The following is a 21,337-nucleotide window of genomic DNA, read 5'->3' as shown; positions in this document are numbered from 1 at the left end:
TTTTTGAGGATTTAAGGTAGAGGGTGATCTATGAACTCTTTCAATGTCTATTTTGACTCTTGTTCAAGAACATCAGTGCAATTTTCTTGGATAATTTCTTGTAATATGATGTCAAGGTTTCTGTTTATTTCTGGGTTTTCAAGTAGACCAATGATTTTTAAATTGTCTCTTCTAGACTGGTTTTCCTGGTCAGTCATTTTCTCAGTGAGATATTTCATGTATCCTTTTATTTTGTCATTCTTTACACTATGCTTTATTACTTCTTGCCATCTTGTGAGATCATTAGCTTCTACTTGCTCAATTCTGATCTTTAAAGAATGGTTTTCAGCTATGATCTTTTGATTTCCCTTTTCGGTTTGGTCTATCCTGCTTTTCATGGCTTCTAGCTGTTTAATTCTGGTCTCCAATTTGCTTATCATTTCATTTGATTTCTGGGCTTCTTTTTCCAAGTGGAAAAAGTCTTTTTAACTGTTATTTTCTTTTTTAACTATTTCCCACTTTCCTTGCCAAGATTCTTCTGTGTTCCTCATTTGTTTCATCATCTCAAATTTAAGCTCCTCAAGAGCTTGTGACCAATTTCCATTTTTTGGAAAGGCTTGGATGTGTTTACTTGTTTGTCATCCTCTGCTGTCTCCCTCTGTAGCCTGGATTTTTTTCTCCATAAAAATTATCCAAGTTCAATGCCTTTTTCTTATTCTTTTTGGTAGTTGAAGATTGTATTTCTTGGGCATTGCTGTCCATTGCTATGCTGTTTTTTTTCTTCCCTTCCCAGCCTGAAGTCTGAGTGAGGAGTGCAGGCTCTCTGTGTATCAAGCTATGAAGTGGTTTTTGCCTGATCTTTTCAAGTCTCTGTGGCTTCTGCTGTGTGCTGCACCTCTCTGCTCTGTCTCTGTGCCCAAGGTCCTCATTCCTTAGCCTCCTGGGGTCCCAAGTCTAACTGCCCTCAGGGGTAAATTTGTGGTTTTCTTAGCCAGCTCCTGAGAACCTAGAGATTTCTCCGTGCTCATTCTGATCCTGGAGTGCTGGCTCTGACTCTGGTGTAGTAGGTGGAGTGGGGGAGGGTTGATCAGGTTGCATTTTGGTGGGAGCTATTTCACCCCCTTATAGTGTGGAAATGCCCAAATCCCACCTACCTTTAATGTTGCACCCTACTGTGGAACCCCTTTGCTAATCTGATCTTAGTTTTTTGTCCTTTTGAGGTACTCTATATTGTTGGTGTTGAGGAGAGGAAGAACCCTATCTCTACACTGTAGCCATGTTAATCCAGAAGTCCCTAGAGGACTCTCTTTTGACATAATTGGTTTCCTTTGTAGTTCTATGCACATTTATTTCATGCATTTCAAGATATTATTTTAAGAAGGGGTCCATAGATCTCACTATAGACATTGCCCAACAGGCCCAGAACACAAATAAAAAAAAGGTTAAGAACTCCTGCATTGGGTGATTTCCAAAGACCCTTCTATCACTTCTGTTCTATATTCTGTGCTGCTGGTTGAATCAGGGAAAAGAGGTGGTTGAAGGATTTCAAAACCTATTTCTGGATGGTAGAGAAAAGATTCAGAAAGAAGTTGATAAACACACCCTGATTTTTAAAAATAATTATAATCATTTCACTAATACATTGTTGGTGGAACTGTGACCAATCCACCCATTCTGAAGATCAATTTGGAATTATGCCTAGATCATTATAAAACTATGTGTACCCTTAAATCTAGCAACACCATTGTTGGGTCTGTTTCCCAAGGAAATCAAGGAAAAAGGAAAAGAATCTACATGTTCCAAAATATTTCTAGCAGCTTTCTTTGTGGTGACAAAGAACTGGAAATTAAGAGGATGACCATCAATTGGAGATTGACTGAACAAATTGTGGTATAAGATGATAATGGATTACTACTGCACTATAATAAATGAGCAAAGGTTAATTAAAAAACAAACTTGGAAAGACCTACATAAAATAATGAAGAGTAAAAATGAGTAAAAGAAAGAGAACATTATATGTAGCTAGAAAATTAGTATTTGAAGAATGGCTTGTGGATATCTACCTCCAGAGAAAGAACTGATAAACAGAAACACGAAAGACATAATTTATATATACTTTTCTTTTTGTCAGGTGATGCCTTCACTGGTGTAAGGAGGGGAAGGAAGGGGTAAGGTATCTGAGAAAACATTCTTAAAAATTTAAGAAAAGGGAAAAAAATAACCAAAAAAAATGATAGCTGAGCCCATGACATGACCACAGACCTTAAGGGGTCACCTAGTTCAACAGTCCCATTTTATACATGTGGAAACAGAGAATGAGAAAGCTAAAATGACTTACCTTGGATTATAAAACTATGTGTACCCTTAGACTTAGCAACACAGGGAACAAGAAACAGTCATGGTATTTGAGGCCAGCTCTCCTGATTGTGGATCCATCATTCTTCTCACTGTACCATTTACTTCTCATCCCCCCAGTTATTAATGCTTCCTCCTTTTCAGATGACCTTTTACAGACAGGGTATCCCAAAAGTCTCAGTGCAGTCTTAAGCTCTAAGAGCTACATATGCATGGTCTCTCCCTCACAGAATAAATGGAAGCCTCTTAAAGGAAAGGATCATCTAATTTTTGTTTTTGGGTTTTCAGCTCTTAATCCAGTGCCTGGAGCTCACAGAAGACAGTTAAATTGAACTGTCCCAGAAGCATGTTGCCCTCCAGCTCACCAATGGCCAGATTTCATCTCCACAGACACTGCTTGGGGATAAAGGGACCTGGGTAATGTTGTTATCCACCAGCACTAACTAATTAAGTAAATCTCTCCAGACCTTAGTGATTAGAAGGCAGAAACAGGTGTTCTTAGATGCAGGGGAGAAAAAGGTGAGGAATGTGGCAATTAGTCCTTTTAAGAGAGGGAGAGGCACAGCCCACCTTGATCATGGGGTGTGAGGCTCAAAATCAAGGGATTTGGAATCAGGAAACCATGTCTCTTTTATGTCAACATTCCACCCAAACTGGCTGACTTGTTCTCCTCCAAACTTGGCTTCCTAGCTCCTTAGCACAAGTGATCTCTGTTACCTAGAAGGCAGCCCCTCCTCAGCTTCCTGTAAGACTTAGAACAGGTGGTACACCAATATCTTTCTTAGTTTGCTTTCCTACCTAAGCATCTTCAACTATATTTACTTAAGAGAGAGTCAGAGAGAGGGAGAGATGGAGGAAAGGAAGACACTCAGACATTCCTTCATTCATTTCCTCATTCAATTTGTTTGTTTTCCAAGGCAAGCCCCTTTAAGGCAAGGCTTTCCATTATTCCAGCATCCCCAGAGCTTAGCACAATGCCTTGTACATGGTAAGCCCTCCATAAATGCCTGTTGAAATTAGTTAGGGAGTGGCTATGCAGATCATGATGCTCAAATGTAATGAAATATAATAGGAGAAATTCAAAGAAATAAGGGAGGATAACTGAAATAATCCAAGAGAAATAAACAGAAACAAGAAAAGTATATACACAATGCCTGCTATAATGGAGAGAGATAGAGACAGCAAAACAGAGAGGGAGAAAGGAAGAGAGAGGGAGAGATGAAACACATGGAGGGAGAGACAAAGAAATATACATGGGGAGAAAGAAAGAGAGACAAAAAGACAGACGTGGAGGGAGGGAGAGGTGGAGGAAAAAGGAGAGAGAGGCAGAAAGACAGACAGAAAGAAAGAAACAGACACAGAGGGAGAGGACAGAGAAAGAGAATAATTATTAAGAACCTACTATTTACTAAACAGTGTGTGAAACATTAGAAATAAAAATAGAAGCAAAAAGAAGGCTAGCTAACCCCTGTTCTCAAGGAGCTTCCTTTTAAGGAATGACACCTAAAAAACAGCTGAAAAATTGGAGGGAAGCTTCAAAAAAAAGGACGGAAAAAACAAAAGAAGACAACATGGAATCCTATATGAGTATATGGCCAGGCTTGACTCTGAAAACAAGATGAGGAAATAAACTTTCCTCCTTCCTTTGCAGAGGTGGTGGATTATGGGTGCAGAACTTTGCATGCATCATCAAACTGAGTTAAATTTTTTTTTTGTTTAATTTTGCTAAATTGCTTCCTACCACCCTGGCTTTTTATTATAAAGTATTGATTTCTGAGTAGGAGGAAGGACAAATTTGGAACTCACAGGATCATAGATTGAGAGCTAGACTGGACCACCTTGTCAAACACTTGCTATTTTACAGATGAAGAAACTGAGGCTTGGAGAATTAATTGACTTGCCCAACACTATTTTAGATAGCAAGCTACTAGGGAGGCCAGGCCCTCCAAGACCAATATTACTCTTTCCACTCTTCCCTAGTGCCTCCTGAAATAAAGATGATATAAAAACAAAGCATCAATTTAAAAAGTAATTAAGTATAATGGTGTTTTTTTAAATATGTCTTGAATTAAATTTTCCCAGACTTTCCACTGACTGTGTATCTTGATTCAGTTCATCTCTCTAGGCCTCAGTTTTTCCTTCTCCAAAATAACACGATTGGATTTATATAAGCTCCCTTTTTACCCTAGGAAGGCCCATCTTTGGCAAGTCTAGAAGGTAATTCTTAGTAGTTCATTGATTGACAGAGTAAAAGCATTATTCCGGTTCCTCTTTTTGCTACTCAGGGCTACTTAGAATCTGACTCATTCTCCTCTTTGCAAAGCTAGGCCCTCCCCTCCAAAAAACAAACAAAACTGGCCCCTGGTGCTGGCCAAGGTGGGGTAGGGTATGTTCCTGAGTCAGAGGGAGTGTCCCTGAGTCAGAAAAGCCACTTCCTGATCTTCTCTAGGCCAAATTCTGATGGAGGGTGAGGCCTTGATGGCTAACAGTTGATGGGTCTATATGTATCACAAGACCCAGAAGCCTCTAGGAGGATAGACTCCAAGAACAAAAAATGGAAGAGAAATTTAAATGATCACACACCAGACTCCAGAGGGCAGAACAAAGACTAAAGAAGGGAAGCTAGAGAGAGAAGTAGGGAAGAAAACCTCCTTAAGAATAACTGCTGTCCAGAACGGGTACGGGCTGCAGGGGCTAGAAGGCTCCCAATAGAGGCTGGAGCAAATAACTCTTATTCATTTAGCATGAAGCAGTTTGTATACAATAGGAGGCAACATGGTATGGTAGAAGGAGTGCTGAATGTATGGCTATATGACCCAGGTTTGAATCCTGGTTCTGTCCTGTGTGTTTTTGAGTGAGTCACAACCTCTGTGGTCCTCAGTTTCCTCATCTGTAAATTAGAGGAATTGGACCAGTTGGATTTCTAAGGTCCCTTCCAGCTCTGAATCGATGACTCACCATCCATATCACTATCCAGTTTGCCACATGAGTTTGCCTCATGACAGTTGAGACTCAGGAAAGAGATCTGGGCATGAAGCCTGGGAAAAGAAGCTTCAACTTGGCTCCATAAACTATAGGGAGCCATTGAAGATCTTTGAGGAATTGAGAGATAGGACTAAATCTTTGCATAACAAGGATGAACCTCAGTCTCTTTACCTCTAAAATGGGGGTATTTATCATTCATTTTCTAAGAAGATCAGTGACATCATAGAGTGGTACTTTGACTTGTGCATGATTTGGATTGAAGTGAGGCAGAGTTACACAATTACTCTCTCTTCCAGAGCCATTAATAGTGGCAAGACACAAGGGTCAGGATGGCTGGTGATGGCCTGGGAGGTAGTGAATTACCCTGGCATCTTTGATATCCCACCAAGCTCTAAGGGCTTCATATTGCCTGCTTCAGCTGACTTTGTGGCTATTAGAACAAACTATTCTCTCTATTGCCTATTCCACCAGGGGAAGTCTTCATGTGCTTGAGGTAGACACCCAACCAACCCTCAAACTCACAGACAGATTTGTGGGTCCACGGATTATCCCCAACCTGGTTGAGCCTATCTGCCAAGATAATTTACCTGGCTGTGGCAACTTTACTTTTTGTGGTCCCCATGAGAGTTGAGTGCAAGGTAGACTCCAAAGGTTGTTGAGCATCCCTAAAAGGATTTTGCAGGCTCTCATTCAGAGGTGCAAGTGTTTATTGAATTCCCCATAAATCCCTGAAGCGAGTTACCAGCCTGCTGAGAGGAGGGGGACCAAAAGGCTGAGATGTATATTTTTGTACACTCCCACTGTGTTCTGCCTTCTGGAGTCTGGTGTGTGATAATTTAAATTTCTCTCCCATTTTTTGTATTAATTTTGCCTAACTCTTTAGTTGTTATGAGGTTTTGCCCCATCCCTCTTTCTTTAAAAAAAAAAATTAAACCCTTAACTTCAATACCAAGTACTAAGTATTGGTTCTAAGGCAGAAGAGTGGAAAGGTTTAGGCAATTGGATTTAAGTGGCTTGCCCTGGATCACACAGCTAGACTGTGTCTGAGGTCAAATTTGAACTCAAGACCTTCCATCTCTGGCCTGGCCCTCTCTCTACTGAGCTACTAACTGCCCTTCCTCTTCTTGGTTTTTAACTTGGGAATAGATCAGGAAGGAGGAGGTTATCCATAGAAATGTCCCCTCAAAACTGAGCTGCTGTTATACTTCTAAAAATTCACAAAAGTTCAAAAAGAGATAAGCAAAACAGTTTTGAAATTAATGTGTAGAATGTATTAGATTCCTTCTTGGATTTTATTTCTTAACATTTCTTTTAAAATGTTGAGTTCCAACTGCTCTTCCTCCCTCCAACACCTCCCCCATACATTGAGAAGGTAAGAAATATGAGATCAATGATGCAGGTGAAGTCATGTAAACCACATTTCTATTTGGTCAGGTTGCAAAGAAAAAAGGCAAGGAAAAATGTCTTAAAAGACGGCTGGCTCATCAGTTCTCTCTGGAGGTTGAGAGCATTTTTCATGGGTCCTTTGGAATCGCCTTGGATCATCGCCCTGATGAGAGTGGGAAAGTATTTCACAGTGGATCATTGTTACAATATTGCTGTTACTGCCATACAGTGTTCTCTCGGTTCTGCTCACTTCACTTCGTATCAATTACATGTTTCCACTTCCCAGTTACATTTAATCTTGTTTTGGGGACACACTCACACTGTTGCAAGGGCTGGCTGCCCACAGGCTGCGAGTTTGACAGTTTTGACTTACCTGTGGACTTAGAGCTGGAAGGGACCTCTGAAACCCTGGACTTGTCTTACTGATGAGGAAATTAGGCTCAGACAGACTAACCCAGATCATAGAGATCAAATGACATGCATGCCCATGCTAAGGGTCTAAGACTAATAGTAATCAAGGTCCAAGATGGCAAGTCTAGCTACCAACTAGGCTACATGGAAATGATGAGAAGAACTTTCATGACAAATATCTTAATTAAAGTTACAGAGGAATAAGGTAATAAAGTCAGAATTGGAACCCAGATCCTTGGATTCCAAATCCCAGGCTCTTTCCACTACAACAAATTGCTTCTCTTGGTTGCTCAGTCCCTATACTATTCATCTACACAGAAAAGAACTCAACTTTACCAGACTGTTTGAATAAAGTTAATGTTGGCCAAGAAACTACCTTGATCTTATTATCTCTCTGCATCTCAAGTCTCAGCTACTTTTTCCCCTGGCTTCATGCCCAATCTATATAGAAAGACAGCTCTTGGGGCTCAGTGGATTAAGAGCCATGCTTGAGACAGAAGGTCCCAGGTTCAAATTTGAACTCAGATATTTTCTAGATGTGTGGCCCTAGGCACTTAACCTTGACTGCCTAGTTCTTCTGTCTCTTACTGTTCTTCTGTCTTGGGACCAATACACAATATTGATTCTAAGATGGAAAGTAATGGAGAAAGAAGGAAAGAAGGAAATGACAAGCAGGAGGAGCTAAGAAAAATCTGGAAAGGCTTACACCAATAGAAGCAGAGTGAAATGAGCAGAACCAGGAGAATATTATACATGACAGGAATACTACATAATGAACAGCTGTGAATAATTTAGCTGTTCTCATCAATACAATAATCTAAATAAATCCCAAAGAAAAGATACCATCTGTTTCCAGAGAAAGAACTGATAGTCTGAATCCAGATCAAAGCAAACTTTTTTTACTTTCTTAATTTTTTTTGTTTGAGTTTTCTTCCACAAAAAGATTGATATGGAAAAATGTTTTTACATGATTGTACAACAAAATTTATGTGAGATTGTTTACCATCAGGGGTTTGGGGAGGGAGGGAGAGAATTCAAGACTCAAAATTCTTTTTAAAGTCTTGGAAACTATTTTTATATTTAATTGGGGGGTGGAAATTAAATTAAATTAAAAAAAAAAAAGAAATCATTCAACCCAAGTCTGATTCCAATCCTAGCTTTCTGTCCACTACATCATACTTATATACCTCTTCATTCTGCATCTACTGCTCAGCTCTGTTTCAACTCCATAAAAGAAGATGTTCTACCTTGTGCCAGGTACCCCTGCTCACCCGACCCCCCTTTCTGCCTTCTTTTGTGTGTTATCTTTCCATTCAATTATAAGCTCCCTGAAGGCAGGGTCTTTCTTTTTATTCATTATATCATTAGCACTTAGCAGAAGTGCCTGACACATAGTTGGTACTTAATAAATGTTTACTAGATTTGGTTATGGACAGGGAAATAGCATAAAGATTACCAACTCTATCTAGAACCTTTTGGTCTTTCTACAAGGATAAGATTTGCATTTACCATAACTGGCATGATGAGACTAAAAAGAAAGTTAAATGATTTTCTTTCAAGTAATATAAAGTGATTGGGATCAAGGAAATGGAAATTGAGATAAAAGAAGAGTTAATTTTTAAAAACACAGATATCTAAGGATTTTCTAAATAGCTGGCTGAGTATAGATGGCTAGTGCCTATATCATAAAAGAACTAACTCAAGCCTGGGACTATGAACTAAAAGAGCTGATAGAACCTCATCTCCTGCTCTACTCCTTCACTTTAGAGGGGATAAGGTCAAAAATGAGAGAACAGCAGTAAATGGCAATAGAGCAACAGCAACAATTCAGTGGAGATGCCTATCACAGAGCAACATCAACAAAGAGCAAATAGAGGGCAACTTATGGAGATGAAGAGAGAACAGATCAGCAAAGAACAATGGAAATTCTTCAGGGCATAATCCTAAAATGACAGCATTGAAAATATGTTTTGTCTTGATCAATATGTTTCTGGCCATATATGTTCCTTGCCTATGCCCACTCCCATTGGTGGTATGGGATCCTATAGAATAATAGAAATATCAGTGGGGGCTTGTGATCTGTAGTTTTGGGTGTACTGCTAAACCAACATTATATATCAAGCCTGTTGTACCTTTCAGAGGATCTATATATGAGGGGAACCATAGGTACTTTACTAAAAACTGGCATGTATATGGTACTTTAAGGTTTGTAGAGCTGTTATGTATTATCTCATTTATTCCTCACAATACAGAGAGGTAGGTGCTATTATTATCTCCATTTTCCAGATCAGGAAACTGAGCCTGAAAGTAGTTGGATCATAAAACTCATAAGAACCTAAGGTAGGCTATATATTCAGATCTTCATGAGTCTAATATTCTATCCCCTAAACCACTGCCTTATTGACTGACTGACATTCATTTGAACTCCTTTTGGTTCAAGGAATTGAGAAGGTCTAAAACATTTAGACACAGCTAGAAAAACAGATTAACACTACCTCTTAGCTTGGCTTCTCCTGGAACTATTACAAATTTAAAAAAATACTGGGGTGAACAGGGCCAAAGATCAGGGTATGGAGAGGAAAGAAATAACCTTTTTTTGTTTTGTTTTGTTTTAAATATAGACATGCCCCACCTTTTTTACCTCTCTTTCCTCACCCAGAAATTGGTTGAATTTGTTCTTTCACATTGCTTCAAATATCTTTTCTTTTTTTTTTTATTGTGGACCTAAAAATAATAATCAATATGGAACAATAATGACAATAGCTAGTTAGCATTTATATATATGTGATCTTATCTGATTCTTACAACAATCCTCTGAGATAGATTTCTTCATTTTACAAATAAGGAAACTGAGGCTGAGACAGCTTTAAGTGACTTATCTATGGTCATATTGATAGTAAGAAGCTGAAGCAACATTTGAACTCAAGTCTTTCTGACTCCAAATCCAGTGTTATATTTATTGTATCACTTAGAATTTGCATTTGTTTTCCTGGTTGTCTTTTTTCATTAGAACTTAATTCCTTGGGGGCATATGGGTGGCTCAGTGGATTGAGAGTCAGGCCTAGAGATGAGAGGTCCTAGGTTCAAATCTGACCTCAGACACTTCCCAGCTGTGTGACCCTGGGCAAGTCACTTGACCCCCATTGCCTAGCCCTTACCACTCTTCTGCCTTGGAGCCAATACACAGTCTTGACTCCAAGATGGAAGGTAAGGGTTTAAAAAAGAAAAAAAAAGAACTTAATTCCCTGAGGGCAGGGTATTTTTTTTTCTTTTGCTTTGTATCCTCATTTTAGCACCTAGCCTGGTACATAGTGCATTACTTCCTAAATATTTGTTTATTATTTGATCATGAGCATTACAAGGCAAAATGATCAAATGCCCCCTAAAATCATGTTTCTTGTTGTTGTGGGCAGAGCTAGCAGGATCAGAGGGAATTTGGTCCAAGTTCTGATACATGCTGGCTGTGTAATCTTGATTGAACAAGCCACTTAAATTTCAGTCTTCTAGACTTCTTTTTAAGACTATCTGTTGGGGAAAAAAAGTGGCTCAGTGGATAGAGAACCAGATCTGGAGATGGGAGGCCCCTGTGTACAAATCTGGCTTCAGATACTTCTTGGATGTGTGACCCTTGGCAAGTCACTTAACTAAGACTGCCTAGCTGTTGCCACTCTTCTGTCTTAGAACTAACACTAAGGTAGAAGGTAAGGATTTAAAATAATAATAACAAACTCATCTAATATTACATAACTAATGAGTTCATCATGCACCTTGCGAAACTGTTCTACTTGTTTATGGTTCCTTAAAATCTTCCTAAATCTTCTTACTCTTTAATTTTTGGACCCTATCTCTGCCCTTCTTTTTCTCTTACCTCTCCCCAGCTTGGAAAGGAAAGAGAAGAAAAGAAAACATGCAACATATATTCACAGTGAAGCCAAACAAAATCCCTACACTGACCATAGATATTTCATTTTACACCTTGAATTAATAACTGCTCTCTTAGAAGTGGGTAGCATGTCTCATCATGGGTCCTCTGGAGATGAGGATAGTCACTGTATTGATTAGAGTTCAAAATGTTTTTCCATATTAGACATTTTTTGCTTTTATTATTTTAATTTTTTAATTGAAAATTTTTATTTAATTAATTTAGAATATTTTCCCATGGTTACATGATTCATATTCTTTCCCCCCTTTTACCTCCCATAGTCAACACACAATTCCACTGAGTTTTGCTTGTGTCATTGATCAAGACCTATTTCCACATTATTGATATCTGCACTAGGCTGATCTTTCTACATCCCCAATCACATCCCCATCGACTCATGTGATCAAGCAGTTGTTTTTCTTCTGTGTTTCTGCTCCCACAGTTCTTTCTCTGGATATGGATAGCATCTTCCTCATAAGTCCCTCAGAATTGTCCTGGATCATAGCATTGCTGCTAGTAGAGAAGTTCATTACATTCGATTGTACCACAGTGTATCAGTCTCTGTGTATAATGTTCTTCTGGTTCTGCTCCTTTCTCTCTGCATCAATTCCTGGAGGTCATTCCAGTTCCCATGGAATTCCTCCAGTTCATTATTCCTTTGAGCACAATAGTATTCCATCACCAACAGATATCACAATTTGTTCAGCCATTCCCCAACTGAAGGGCATCCACTCATTTTTTCAATCTCATATTAGTCATTTTGTAGAAGAGAGAAGAAGGAGGAGAGTAAGGGAAATAAAATACATTTTTCCTTGAATTCAAACTCCATCAGCTTTTTCTTTGGAGGTAGATAATATTTCTCATCATGAGTCCTTTGAAATTGTCTTGTTCACTGTTTTGCTAAGAATAGCTAGGTCATTCACAGTTGTCCCCCCTCCCCCCCAAACACACACCTTTTAATTAATTTATTTTTTACTTAATAAGCACTACCAATAATCACCACCACCAAGAAATATTTAAATAAACAAATGTTTAAATGCATAAAGCCTAACCCTTTGTATATTTGGAGAAAATTGCATAAATTGCATAAAATGCCCTTTATAAGCTTGTGGCCATCTATCCTATTTCTTTACTGTTTTTGAAGTAAGTGTTTTTATTTTACTATCCTCTGAGTTTGAGCCATGATTCACAGTTGTTGATTACACAATATTGCTGTTACTGTGTACAGTGTTCTCCTGGTTCTGCTCACTTTACTTTGCATCAGTTAATGTAAGTCTTTCCAGGTTTTTCTGAAATCATCCTGTTCATCATTTCTTATAGCACAATAGTATTCCATCACCACCATGTACCACTACTCTGTTCAGCCATTCTCCAATTCGCAGACATCCCCTCAGTTTCCAATTCTTTGCCACCACAAAAAGAGATGCTATAAATATTTTTATACAAATAGGTCCTTTTCCCATTAAAGTTCTGTTTCTTCCTGTTGTTCTGGTTCTCCTCACTTCACAGAAATAATGGAAACTTATGCATTATCTTATATATTATGCAATATCTATAGAAGTCCATGAAGTCATCAAGCCAGTAAAATACTAAGCACTTATTATGTGCCAAGCATTGGGCTACAAAAAAAAAGGCAAAAACAAGGTCCCTTTCCTCAAGGAATTCAACTTTTAAGTAAAACAACTGGCAAACAACTAGGTACATAGAAGAAATTCAGGGTAAATGTAGGTAATCCCAGAGGGAAGGTAGTAATAATAATAGGTGGGTAGAGGGATGGGAAAGGTCTCTTGCAAAAGGTATGATTTGATTTGAGTCTTGAAGGAAGCCACGGAAACAAGAAGGCTAAACTAATGAGACAGAATTCCAGACATGGGAGATAGCTAATGGGAGATGGAATATTGTGTGAGAGGAACAAGAAGGCCAATGTTACTAAATGATAGAGTCAGTGGAGAAGAGCATAGAGAAGAAGACTGGAAAGGTAGGAAGGGATCAGGTTGTAAAGGGCTTTAAGAGTCAAACCTAGGGGCAGGTAGATGGTTTAGTTGATAAAGATCTAGACCTAGAGATAAGGGATCCTGGGTTCAAATTTAGCTTTAGACACTTTGGAACTGTATGACTCTAGGCAAGTCACTTAACCCCAACTGCTTAGCCTTTATCACTTTTCTGCCTTGGAACCAAGAAAGAAGGTAAGGGTTTTTGGTTTTGTTTTTTAAAGGAAAGGAAAGGAAGTAGATGCATCAATTAAGGACAACTTTCTCAAGAAGTTTAGTCACAAAAGGGAGAAGAAAAAAAGGATGATAGCTGGTATGGATGGTTGAATCAAGTGAGGAATTTTTAAGGATGGAGGATAGTGTGTGTGTAGGCAGCAGAGAAGCAGCCAGTAAACAAGGAGAAATGGAAGATTAGTGAGAGTAGGGGGTGACAGAGAAGACAATCTGTTAGAGAAGACAGAATAGAATGAGATTACTTTTCATATAGATGGGTTTGCTTTGGCAAAGCTCACCCCCTTCATGCAGCATAGGGATGATGGAGGGGATGGTGAAGGGAGACATTTGAATAATATGAGATAAAGAAGAAAGAAGAAGGAGCTCTGTGGGAATGGGCCATGGGAGGCTTACGGGAGAATGAAAATACAGGGAATTAACATCTGTGGTGATGGAGAGAATGAATCGATTAAGAAGATCCAGAAGGATTTCCTTACCCAAGTGAGATCATGTAGCATAAGTATGTAGAGGACCCAATCAACATGGTTTTGTGTTTTTTTCAGGTCTGCTGAACAGCATGCGAATAGGAGCGAAGATGGTGGGAGTAATCCAAAATTGACACCTAGCAAGTCATTATACGCAATAGTCTAAGGAGGTAAGGGACCCAAGAGAAGAGGATAATCTTTCATTGAACTGAGTCACTAAGAGGTCAAGATCAAGAGGGGAAGAGAGGTTAGCTATTTCAAGGATGATGACCTGGGAAAGAATTAAGGGGTGAAAGGGTTGGCGGGTCCAGTCAAAAGGACAAAAAGGGGCATGGATAGTGGGAAAGATAGAAGTAGAGAAATCCTGGGGAAATTTTGCCAAGATTCTCCAGTCTAAATGCAGATTTATCTTGAAATTTAGTGATTTCAATGACAAGCTGAATGCAAGGGAAGATAGTGAAAACTGTTGAAAAGATAGTTAAGAACTGAGATATGAAAGTTCTTCCTTTATCAGTGCATATACTAAAATTGGAGTACAGCTCTGGCTCAAGGATGACACTCAAATTCATCATTTCCTATTTTTAAAGAAAGAAATTAAAATGGGTAAAATTTTGTTGACCACTCAGATGCTTTATATAAGTTTTTAAGTCTCCTTACCTATCTCTATGTTATAGTATATGATGGGGATACTGATACTGGCTTCCTTCAAAACTCACTTCAAATCCTAACTTCCAAAGGATGCCTTTTCCTAGGATCCCCCCATCCAGATTACCTCGCATTACTCTCTGTATATGCGACAAATATATATATATAAAAAATATATATGTTTTTTTTTGTTTATTTATTTATTTTTAATTTTATAGTATTTTATTTGATCATTTCCATGCATTTTTCATTAAAGACAAAGATCATTTTCTTTTCCTCCCTCCCACCCCCCGTGGCCGACGCGTGATTCCACTGGTATCATATGTGTTCTTGACTTGAACCCATTGCCATGTTGTTAGTATTTGCATCAGAGTGTTCGCTCAGAGTCTTTCCTCTGTCATGTCCCCTCAGCCATTGTAGTCAGGCAGTTGCTTTTCCTTGGTGTTTCTATTCCCTCAGTTTGTCCTCTGCTTTTGGATAGTGTTTTTTTCTCCTTGATCCCTGCAGATTGTGCAGGGACATTACACCACCACTAATGGAGAAGTCCATTACGTTCGATGATACCACAGTGTGTTTGTCTCTGTGTACAATGTTCTCCTGGTTCTGCTCCTCTCGCTCTGCATCACTTCCTGGAGGTTGTTCCAGTTCACATGGAAATCCTCCACTTTATTATTCCTTTGAGCACAATAGTATTCCATCACCAACTTATACCACAATTTGTTCAGCCATTCCCCAATTGGTGGGCATCCCCTCATTTTCCAATTTTTGGCCACCACAAAGAGCGCAGCTATGAATATTTTTGTACAAGTCTTTTTGTCCATTATCTCTTTGGGGTACAGACCCAGCAGTGCTATGGCTGGATCAAAGGGCAGACAGTCTTTTAGTGCCCTTTGGATATAGTTCCAAACTGTCCTCCAGAATGGTTGGATCAGTTCACAACTCCACCAGCAATGAATTAATGTCCCTACTTTGCCACACCCCCTCCAGCATTCATTACTTTCCATAACTGTCATGTTAGCCAATCTGCTAGGTGTGAGGTGATACCTCAGAGTTGTTTTGATTTGCATCTCTCTGATTATAAGAGATGTGGAGCACTTCTTCATGTGCTTATTAATAATTTTGATTTCTTTATCTGAAAACTGTCTATCCATGTCCCTTGCCCATTTATCAATTGGGGAATGGCTTGATTTTTTGTACAATTGATTTAGCTCTTTATAAATTTGAGTAATTAAACCTTTGTCAGAGGTTTTTATGAAGATTTTTTCCCAACTTGTTGTTTTCCTTCTGATAGCAATTGGAAAAACATTAACTGCTCATGGGTAGGACGAGCCAACATAATAAAAATGACTATCCTGCCCAAACTTATTTATCTATTTAGTGCCATACCCATGGAACTCCCAAAAAATTTCTTTACTGATTTGGAAAAAAGCATAACAAAGTTCATTTGGAATAACAAAAGATCAAGGATATCCAGGGAAATAATGAAAAAAAACACTAATGAGGGGGGCCTAGCAGTCCCAGACCTCAAACTATATTACAAAGCAGCAGTCATCAAAACAATTTGGTACTGGCTAAGAGACAGAAAGGAGGATCAGTGGAATAGACTGGGGGAAAGCGACCTCAGCCAGATAGTATACGATAAACCCAAAGATCCCAGGTCTTGGGACAAAAATTCACTATTTGATAAGAACTGCTGGGAAAATTGGAAGACAGTGTGGGAGAGATTAGGAATTGATCAACACCTCACACCCTACACCAAGATAAATTCAAAATGGGTGAAAGACTTAAACATAAAGAAGGAAACCATAAGTAAATTGGGTAAACACAGAATAGTATACATGTCAGACCTTTGGGAAGGGAAAGACTTTAAAACCAAGCAAGACATAGAGAGAATCACAAAATGTAAAATAAATAATTTCGACTACATCAAATTAAAAGGCTTTTGTACAAATAAAATATATATGTTAACTATATGTTGTCTCCTTCATTAAAATTCCATTTGAGGGAGGAACTGTTTCTGAGCACAGTGACTGGCATAAAATAAGTAGTTTATAAATGCTTATTTTTCAAAAAATTATTTATTTATTTATTTTTAAATCATCACAAAACCTTTCTTACCTCCCACCTCCATCTCTGCCCTACCCCAAAACATAAAAGAAAGAAAAGCAAAACTTGTGTTAATTATTAACATGGTAATTATTATTAACATGTATAGTTACACAAAAGAAATTCTCATGTTGATTACATTTTTTTAAATGACTCAGTTTTTTACTTTGAGTAATTCATCTATCAAGAGGTAGATAGCATATTTCAGCATAAATCCTCTGGAATGCCTGTGATCATTAGAGTTTCTAAGTCTTTCAAAGTGATCTATAAGATTGTTTGCATTGCACAAATTGTTCTCTGGTTCTGCTTTCCTCACTGTGAATCAATTCATACAAATTTTTGCAGGTTTCTTGGAAATCAATCCTTTTATCATTTCTTACAGCATAATGGCATTACATCACATGTCTGCATCAGACCTTGTTCAGTCATTCTTCAATTGGTGGATACTTCCTCAGTTCCCAGTTCTCTGCCATATAACAAGAGTTGATATAAGTATTGTTACAATTCCTTAGTTAGAATTTGTTTTACTTAATGCTGATCTCTGTATCAGATCATGTATGTATTCTTCCCTCTTTTGATCAGTTCAGACGAATTGTGAGGTTCAAGTATCACCCACTCCCGCCACCATTTCCTCCTTGTTTGTATGAACTTCTACTTGCATTCTCTGGCTTTGTGGGATAATTTCCCCCATTCTTCTCTCTTCCCTTACACCTAGGATATTCCTCTTCTTTCTCTTTCCTTTCTTTTTAAAGATTATTAAAGCCCAACAAATCATTCCCAGGCCATCTGTCTAACTTGATGCCTTCTAGGATACCTAATGATGGCAGGGTTCTAGAGGGACATATAGCATCTCCCCATATTTGAATGTAAGCTGTTTATCTTTGCTTAGTCCTTTATGTTATTCACATACTTTATTTTTCTTGCTTTTTTTTCAACATGACTAATATGGAAATGTGCTTTGTGATTGCTTCACATGTATAACTGATATCATATTGCTTGCCTTCTCAGTGGGTGGGAATGGGCTAAAGGAAGAGAGAACTGGAATTCAACATTTAAAAATGATTATTAAAGTAAAATACATTATCTCAAAAAATTTATCTCCCCTCACAATCTGTTTTCTAGGTGCAGTTATTCTTTTAATAAGATACCTTACATTTTCTTCTACTTTTTTCACAATCCTTTTTTACATTTTAAATATGTTCTTGGTTTTTTGGTTGTCTCTTGGAATCACTGCTTCTTTTTGGTCCATTCTGATTTTCAAGAGCTTGATTTTGGGGCAAGGTTTTATATTTCTTATGCCAATCTGTTAATCCTCTTCCAATTTTTCTCCTATAACTAATTTCTTTTATAATTATTTTCTTCTAGCATTCCTGTTTCATTTGTAAAAACATTTTTAGTATTTAAATAAAAAAAACAACCCTTCCAGGAATTTTAGTTGAACTTGTTTCCAAACTGTGTTTTTCTTTGAAACTTTGCTTGTAGATGTTTTGGAGTCATTCTCTTCTCCTGGGTTTGTAGCATGAGTATTCCTTGTCAGTATAATAGCTGTTAAACACATGGATTTGCTCTTTAAAAAAAATATCATTCTCCCATCTTAACTTAATAACTTCAGACTTTATATTAAGGCCAGGCTCTGTTTATTTTTTTTAACCCTTACTTTCAGTCTTGGAATCATTACTATGTATTGGTTCCAAGGCAGAAGAGTGGTAAAAGGATTAAGTGGCTTGACCAGGGTCACATAGCTAGGAAGTGTTAAGGCCGATTTAAATCCAGGACCTCCCATCTCTAGACCTGACTCTTAATCCATTAAACCACCTAGCTGCCCTATCTGCTTACTTCTAAAGGGAATTGCCGAGCTGATCATACTGCTGTATTCTTGGGAGTATTAAATATTCTGTTATTCTAGGATATTAGGGACTGCTCAGGATGGGAATTGCAAGCTTTTATGTTCCTAAAATGAAAGAGAGGGATGGGAAAAGAAGGAAGGAAGGAAGGAAGGAAGGAAGGAAGGAAGGAAGGAAGGAAGGAAGGAAGGAAGGAAGGAAGGAAGGAAGGAAGGAAGGAAGGAAGGAAGGAAGGAAGGAAGGAAGGAAGGAAGGAAGGAAGGAAGGAAGGAAGGAAGGAAGGAAGGAAGGAAATGAAAATGACTTGCCCAGGATCACACAGTTAATGAGTTCCTGAAATAGGATTCAAATCAATTCCAATTCTAGGACTCTATCTACTATACCATCTAACTAGAGCTGGATTGCCAGGGTCACACAGCTGGTAGATATCTGAGTTGGGATTTAAACTCAGGTCTTCCTAATACAAAGTTCTATTCATTATACCATTCTGCTTCTCAAGAAGGCACTGATCTTAATCAATTATTATGTTTTAGTGTCAGAGGGGGAAAATGTAAAAGAAGTCATAACCCCAAAAAACACCAAAGGGGCAGCTTGTTGGCTCAGTTGATTGAGAGCCGGACCTAGAAATAAGAGGTCCTGGGCTCAAATCTGGCCTCATATACTTCCTAGCTATGTGACCCTGGGCAACTTATTTAACCCCCATTGCTCCACCCTTACCACTCTTCTGCCTTGGAATCCATATTAGTATTAATTGTAAGGAGGTAAGGGTTAAAAAAAAAGCCCCAACACCCTACACCAAGATAAACTCAGAATGGGTGAATGACTTGAACATAAAGAAGGAAACTATAAGTAAATTAGGTAAACACAGAATAGTACACATGTCAGACCTTTGGGAAGGGAAAGACTTTAAAAACAAGCAAGACTTAGAAAGAGTCACAAAAAGTAAAATAAATTATTTCAACTACATCAAATTAAAAAGTTTTTGTACAAACAAAACCAATGTAACTAAAATCAGAACGGAAGCAACAAATTGGGAAACAATCTTCATAAAAACCTCCGACAACGGTTTAATTACTCAAATTTATAAAGAGCTAAATCTATTGTACAAAAAATCAAGCCATTCTCCAATTGATAAATGGGCAAGGGACATGGATAGGCAGTTCTCAGATAAAGAAATCAAAACTATTAATAAGCACATGAAGAAGTGTTCTAAATCCCTTATAATCAGAGAGATGCAAATCAAAACAACTCTGAGGTATCACCTCACATCCAGCAGATTGGCTAACATGACAGCAGAGGAAAGCAGTGAATGCTGGATGGGATGTGGCAAAGTAGGGACATTAATGCATTGCTGGTGGAGTTGTGAACTGATCCAACCATTCTGGAGGACAGTTTGGAACTATATCCAAAGGGCACTAAAAGACTGTCTGCCCTTTGATCCAGCCATAACACTGCTGGGTTTGTACCCCAAAGAGATAATGGACAAAAAGACTTGTACAGAAATATTCATAGCTGAGCTCTTTGTGGTGGCCAAAAACTGGAAAATGAGGGGATGCCCTTCAATTGGGGAATGGCTGAACAAATTGTGGTATCTGTTGGTGATGGAATACTATTGTGCTCAAAGGAATAATAAAGTGGAGGAATTCCATGTGGATTGGAACAACCTCCAGAAATTGATGCAGAGTGAGAGGAGCAGAGCCAGGAGAACATTGTGCACAGAGACTGACACACTGTGGTACAATCGAAGGTAGTGGACTTCTCCATTAGGGTCAATGCAATGTCCTTGAACAATCTGCAGGGATCTAGGAGAAAAAACACTATCCACAAGCAAAGGATAAACTGTGGGAGCAGAAACACCGAGGAAAAGCAACTGCCTGATTACAGCGGTTGAGGAGACATGACAGAGGAGAGACTCTAAATGGACACTCTAATGCAGATACCAACAACATGGAAATGGGTTCGAATCAAGAACACATGTGAAACCCAGTGGAATCACGTGTTGGCTATGGGATAAGTGGGGGGGGGGGGGGGAGAAAATGATCTTTGTCTCCAATGAATAATGTTTGGAAATGACCAAATAAAATTATGTTAAAAAAAAAAGAGTCAGAAATAGTCAGCAATTATGAACACATTAGGGTTTGACTGAATTTTGCTTAGTTTCTATAATGACTGAATGTACATAATTAATTATTGTTTTATTATTATATAATATATAATATATTTATATGTAATTAATGGATAAGATGTGATAATAAATTATAATAGTTGGCAAAAAAAATAAAAAATAAAAAAACCCACAAGAATCCACTCAAGGAGAGATATTTGGATCTTTTTATGTCATGAGCAAGTTTGAAGCATAATCATTTTTGTGGAGCCTTTAATTCCCCAAAGTGGTAGCTTACAAAAGACCTCTCTTCCTCTAAACACTTAGTTGTGGCCATTTTTCTACTGAGAGTTATTATGGACCTCTGCTTTGGTTAGGAGGGCATACAAGGTCACAATTTTAGAGCTGGAAAGGACTTCAGAGATCAGAGGATTTTAGAGCTGATGAGAACATTAGAGATCATCTAACCCAATCTGCCCTGATGGAGTGGCTTGTCCAAATTCACATGGTCATGATTAGCTGGGAGCCAAACGCAGGTATTCCAGCTGTAAAAACCAATGGTTGGGAGCAGCTAGGCAGCTCAGTGGACAGAGAGCCAGGCTTAGAGTCAGGAGGACATGGATTCAAATCTAACCTGAGATATTTTCTAGCTGTGAGACCATGGGCAAGTTCCTTAGTCCTCATTGCTTAGCCCTAACCACTCTTCTGTCTTGGAACCAATGCTCTGTATTGATTCTAAAACAGAAAGTAACAGGTAAAAAAACAAAACAAGGGGGCAATTGGGTAGCTCAGTGGATTGAGAGCCAGGCCTAGAGACAGGAAGGAGGTCCTAGGTTCAAATCTGACCTCAGACACTTCCCAGCTGTGTGACCTTGGGCAAGTCACTTGACCCCCATTGCCTAGTCCTTACT

This window comes from Monodelphis domestica, chromosome 5 (genome assembly GCF_027887165.1).
Source record: "Monodelphis domestica isolate mMonDom1 chromosome 5, mMonDom1.pri, whole genome shotgun sequence".
Classification (NCBI taxonomy): Eukaryota; Metazoa; Chordata; class Mammalia; order Didelphimorphia; family Didelphidae; genus Monodelphis; species Monodelphis domestica.
Note: the sequence above shows the minus strand (reverse complement) of the source record.